The sequence below is a fragment of the Phyllobates terribilis genome, unplaced genomic scaffold, assembly GCF_046119375.1.
Source record: "Phyllobates terribilis strain yellow unplaced genomic scaffold, ASM4611937v1 Scaffold_200__1_contigs__length_3551848, whole genome shotgun sequence".
NCBI classification, from domain to species: Eukaryota; Metazoa; Chordata; class Amphibia; order Anura; family Dendrobatidae; genus Phyllobates; species Phyllobates terribilis.
The window spans coordinates 1,603,796-1,609,795 of record NW_027362960.1 but is presented as its reverse complement, the minus strand read 5'-3'; positions in this window follow the sequence as shown (position 1 = coordinate 1,609,795).

Here is a 6,000-nt window from a genome sequence, read left to right as displayed (position 1 = left end):
TGAGCTTCAAGAGGTAGTCACCGGAAATGGTCTTCCAACAATATTGAAGGAGTTCCCAGAGATGCTTAGCACTTGTTGGCCCTTTTGCCTTCACTCTGTGGTCCAGCTCACCCCAAACCATCTCGATTGGGTTCAGGTCTGGTGACTGTGGAGGCCAGGTCATCTGGCGTAGCACCCCATCACTCTCCTTAGTCAAATAGCCCTTACACAGCCTGGAGGTGTGTTTGGGGTCATTGTCCTGTTGAAAAATAAATGATGGTCCAACTAAACGCAAACCGGATGGAATAGCATGCCGCTGCAAGATGCTGTGGTTGCCATGCTGGTTCAGTATGCCTTCAGTTTTGAATAAATCCCCAACAGTGTCACCAGCAAAGCACCCCCACACTATCACACCTCCTCCTCCATGCTTCATGGTGGGAACCAGGCATGTAGAGTCCATCCGTTCACCTTTTCTGCGTCGCACAAAGACACGGTGGTTGAACCAAAGATCTCAAATTTGGACTCATCAGCCCAAAGCACAGATTTCCACTGGTCTAATGTCCATTCCTTGTGTTCTTTAGCCCAAACAAGTCTCTTCTGTTTGTTGCCTGTCCTTAGCAGTGGTTTCCTAGCAGCTATTTTACCATAAAGGCCTGCTGCACAATAACAGTTGTTGAAGTGATGTGTCTGCTGCTAGAACTCTGTGTGGCATTGACCTGATCTCTAATCTCAGCTGCTGTTAACCTGTGATTTCTGAGGCTGGTCTTCCTTTACTGGGGCGGTCCTCATGTGAGCCAGTTTCTTTGTAGAGCTTGATGGTTTTGGAACTGCACTTGGGGACACTTTCAAAGTTTTCCCAATTTTTCGCACTGACTGACCTTAATTTTTTAAAGTTTATACAGTAGGACTATCAGCTGTGTATCCACCAGACTTCTGCACAACACAACTGATGGTCCCAACCCCATTTATAAGGCAAGAAATCCCACTTATTAAACCTGACAGGGCACACCTGTGAAGTGAAAACCATTTCCGGTGACTACCTCTTGAAGCTCATCAAGAGAATGTCAAGAGTGTGCAAAGCAGTCATCAAAGCAAAAGGAGGCTACTTTGAAGAACCTAGAATATAAGACATATTTTCAGTTGTTTCACACTTTTTTTGTTAACTATATAATTCCACATGTGATAATTCATAGTTTTGATGCCTTCATAGTCATGAATATACAGAAAAATCTTTAAATGAGGTGTGTCCAAACTTTTGGTCTGTACTGTATAACATATCAATTGCAATGGGATACGTCTGCATAGTGTCTGATGCAAAACCTGATCGTGAGGCTATAGGTATAGCAAGCATTTCTTTCTGTATCAATGAAAAACAGATTGTAATGGAAATATTGAAAATCTTTTCTTCTCCCCTGTCATAGATATTAAGAAGTCTCTCTCAGACTCCTCTTCCCCTATAGTAATTGTCCATGGAAGAAGAGCTGACACTTTGGCCAGTGGCCTCTATGCAAATCAACACACATATGAGAAGGGCCTTGCAAGCAAATGCTGGCCCAAAAGCTGCTACCAAACCCAATTAACACAGGCTTGTGATAGATTTACAGCTAACTGAGAAGGTTTTATTCCCAGTGCTTCAAAAGGAATGTAACAAAGGCCTGCAGACGGCCCGAAGCCAATATGGAATATGGAATAACTAAAGTTCCATATGTCTGATAATAATGGGGCCTATATTTTGGGTGGCAGGGTCAGCTAAGGAACAATATGGATATCTAACAGTCACTGTAAGCCCCTCGGGGGAGCTGTGGCACAAAAGTAACAAAATAGCAGACGGCAGCTATACCGTGTGTGGTCTTTGGAGAAAGGTAAAATCATAACAGAACATATGGAGTCACTTTTGGGCCTCTACGATCAATCCATGATAAGTTATTGCAAAAAACAGATATCTAATAAAAATATGAAGGCTGGAGACTAGCCCCCGTGATGTCATCACAGGGGGTATGTGGACAGGTCTCCCCTTAGGCATAAAAGAATCCACGGAGGATGGATCAGCACTTATGTTGGAAGTTACATATTTTGTGTAGCATGGGTCACATTCGCTGAACGGCATCGGAGTGCTTCTCTCCAACTATGCTGAGTCGTCCCTGCGAACTGTATAGATTAAGTTGAGAATTGGAAGACAACAGTAATGTGTTGCCTGACAAAGGTTTTCTATAGAGTGTGGTGTCCACTTTATAAGATGTTACTATCCCTGTCAGGAAAATATCCAGAAATGGAGTGGAAAAATCAAAGGTTCGCCGACAGTGAATTTTAAATTTAAGGAATAAGAATTCAAATACAAAACAAATTGTGACACCAACTGGGGGTCACCTCACCATACCAAAAGTACATCATCAACATATCTACCAAACCAAAAAATGTGCTCAAAAATGGATTATCATCAGAAAAAAATTAAATTTCTTCCCACCACGACATGTACAGCATAGCCAAAGATGGTGAGAATTTGGAGCCGATGGGGGCTCCAAATACTTATAAATGATATTTAGAATCAAACATAAAATTGTTGTGGGACAACAAATATTTTATGTTATAATGAACCTTTTTAAATTCACAGAATATCCACTATATTTATTTAAATGGTGTTGAACGGCAATGACGGCCAATGCGGGAGGGATGGAGGAATACAGGTAGACAACATTGCTGGTGACAAACCTATATTCTTCCTGCCACACGAACCTGTCAAAACCCCTCAGGACAGACGTAGTATCTTTCACATAGCCTGGTGTTGGAATAACTAGAGGATACAAATGTTCACCAGCCATTGTCTTAAATTCTCATTCAATGAGCCCATACCCAAGATAATAGGGCGAAGGGGGGGGGGGGGGGAGAAACCCTTGTGTGTTTTGGGGAGCCCATGAAAAATGGGATAATCAGGTAACAGCCAGAGCTGAATTTTGTTATTAAACCCCGACAAATAAATGCCTTCCTCCAGAATAGTGGACAACATTGTTTTATACAAATTGGTAGGATTCATAGAGAGCACCGGAGCAGATTTCCAATATCAACAGTTCTAATAGCACATACTCCGGGTCATCAGAACATTTTGTGTCCATACATAATAATGATCTCACACAGTTTTCTTTCTTTGGTCTTGAAAAAGTTAATTATCTGGTAAGGGGTGGAAACAGACAGAAACACCTTAATATGCGTGAAGCCTTCTGGATCTGACGTGTAAATACTAAATACCCTTCGGGTAATGAATTTCCGCAATGACCTGTTTTACATCTATTGATGAAATTCATACTGGTTTATTCCCAGCAGACATCTATATGGTGACATTCCAGGTTTTCTGAATTTATTTTGTGTTTTTCCGGTTATTATTTGCCGGTGTACTTATTTGCCTTTCTGTATATTGTGCTATCATCGCTGATTCATCTTTGCAGAACGCACATAAATGATGGAAATATCTTAAAGATTTTTCAGCAATGACGGAGTATTTCCATTGCAATGTTCTGCAGCTTATTTATCTTCCATTTCTCATATATTTATTTTTATCAGTTTTTTCGCAATATAATTCAATGATTTGTTTTTCGTTGATACAGATAGAAATTCCCGCTACATCCACAGCTTCACGATTCAGTTCTGCGTCAGATATTTGTTTTTGTCAGTTGTATTATAATGTAATTACCCGTTTTTCGTTGATACAGGTAGAAATGCTTGCTCCATCTATAGCCTCACGATCAGGTTCTCCATCAGACTCTATGCAGACGTCTCCCATTGCCATTGATCTGTTATACATCCAGCTCTTGGATATCATGGATTTGTATGCTCCATCTAATCTGATTCGCCATTACAATGCTCCACAGTAATCTGATTCGCCATTACAATGCTCCACAGTAATCTCACCAGTGTTTTGTACTTGTTCTCATCTGTTTTACAATGATGCATCTATTTGCCTCCCATTGATATGACAGATAATGCTCGGTATATCCGCGGCTCTATGATCCTTTGCCAGGATATTATACTTTGCACCAGATCAGATGCGGGTGGATTTCCTTGTAAATCTTCTACTATGTAATCAATTTTGATTAGCATAATTTTTTCCCCTTTATATGTTCATTGTTATAGGTTTATAGTTTCTCCATATTGGATATTGTGCATATTATTTTATATTATATTTTTACGTGTGTCAGATCGATAAGAACAATATTTCTATTCACAATTTAGACATTGATGCGTTTTATCTGTTTATTGGACATTGTTATTGTGATGCTCTATACTGAATCTATCATCCATCTCATGCATACATGTTCCTGTCCCTCTATAATCAGTATATCCTCCCACCTTCCGGTGCTATAGTTGATGGCATTTGTGATGTTCGGACCCTGTGATCTCACACCTGTACACTTAATCCCGGTGTTGTGTTCCTATATGGGATAATCCCCTCGCAGCTAACACCGGTGGTCTTCACACAAATGTCCTGCAATAAACAGTTTATATACAGAGGGGGATACGGATATACATGAATAAGAGTATGAGGTGTAATTCTATCTTATTTTTCACCATCATGGTGTTTTGCATTTCTGGCTTGTTGTGTGACGCTTGCAATGATCATCTTGTCTGTATTTGATCTCGTTGCCTTCAATGTGAACTGTGGCTGGGATTTTCTTCACACCTTTTGCATGTCTAATTGATTTCTCATTTCAGGTCATGTGAATCCATTGTGCTTGTATATATATGACTTCATTGTCCTTTTCTCATCTGCTATAACTAAGGGCGCAACCCTAACGCCAGAAACGTGTAAGAATTTTACATTTTTTTTTTTTTTTTTTAAATGATCCAATACATTTTTCTCATATTTTACCTGTTGGGAGTGCTGATTTTCTCCTTTTCTTCATATGTCTGTGCTCACCAGCCGGACCGGCACCCTTCAGTGGACTATCTTCACCCTGTTTGGATTCAGCGTTGCAGCTCCCTAACCCTCCCTCCTGTTTCTTCACAATATTTTAACACGTATCCTAGGCCTCGATGTTCCCCATACAAACTTACTGTTAGAATTGTTGAGACAGGAGAAAAAGGTCTGAGGAACGCAGACCGGAACGGTCTGAAATATATAAAGAAGATCTGGTAAAATGTCCATTTTGATCGGACTAATACAACCAAACCAGGACAAGGGTTTCAAGTTATAATTCATTAGATTTTGAACCATTTGTTCAAGGATGGGGGATATAATTTGAACGATACAGATCATCCAAGTTCCCTACAATTTGTATACCCAGGTACTCAATTGTGTCTTTCCGCCACTTAAAGGGAAAGTTAGAAATTAGTTATTGATTAAGTTCAGCGTTAAAAGTTATGTTCATGGCTTCTGTTTTAGAGTAGTTGACTTTAAAATTGCTTACATGGCCGAGTTATTTGAATTCCTTTATTATAATGTGAAATAAGATCATTGGGTTTGAAACATAGAGCAACAAGTCGTCTGCATGTAGAGCTAGTTTATAGTGATGTGAGTCTATAGTAACTCCACTAATATCTGGATTTATATGTAATGCTACCGCTAAATGTTCCATCACCAATGTGTATAGGAGAGGTGATAAGGGACACCCTTGTCTCGTCCCCTTTTTAATAGAAAATGTGTCAGATAGAAGGCCGTTTACCCTATCGCTTTAGGGTCAGTGTATAAGGATACAATTTTAGATAACAAGAAAGAGTCCAACCTAATTTGTGGTAGGGTGCTCTTCAAGAAAGTCCAATGCACTGTGTCGAACGTTTTTTTAGCGTAGCCAGAAACAAGGCACATTGGGATCCCCTGTTTTTTGCATGTGAAATTAACGTTTTATTTTTATTATCACGAGCTTCTCTGCCCTTAATGAAGCCAACCCGATCGTTGCTGACAATTGAGGGTAGATAGTGGGAGAGCCGTGTTGTAACTACTTTAGAGAATATTTTGACGTCTACATTATTTAATGATATTGGATGAATATTAGGGCAGGTATTTGGTTCTTTTCCAGGCTTTGATGAAAC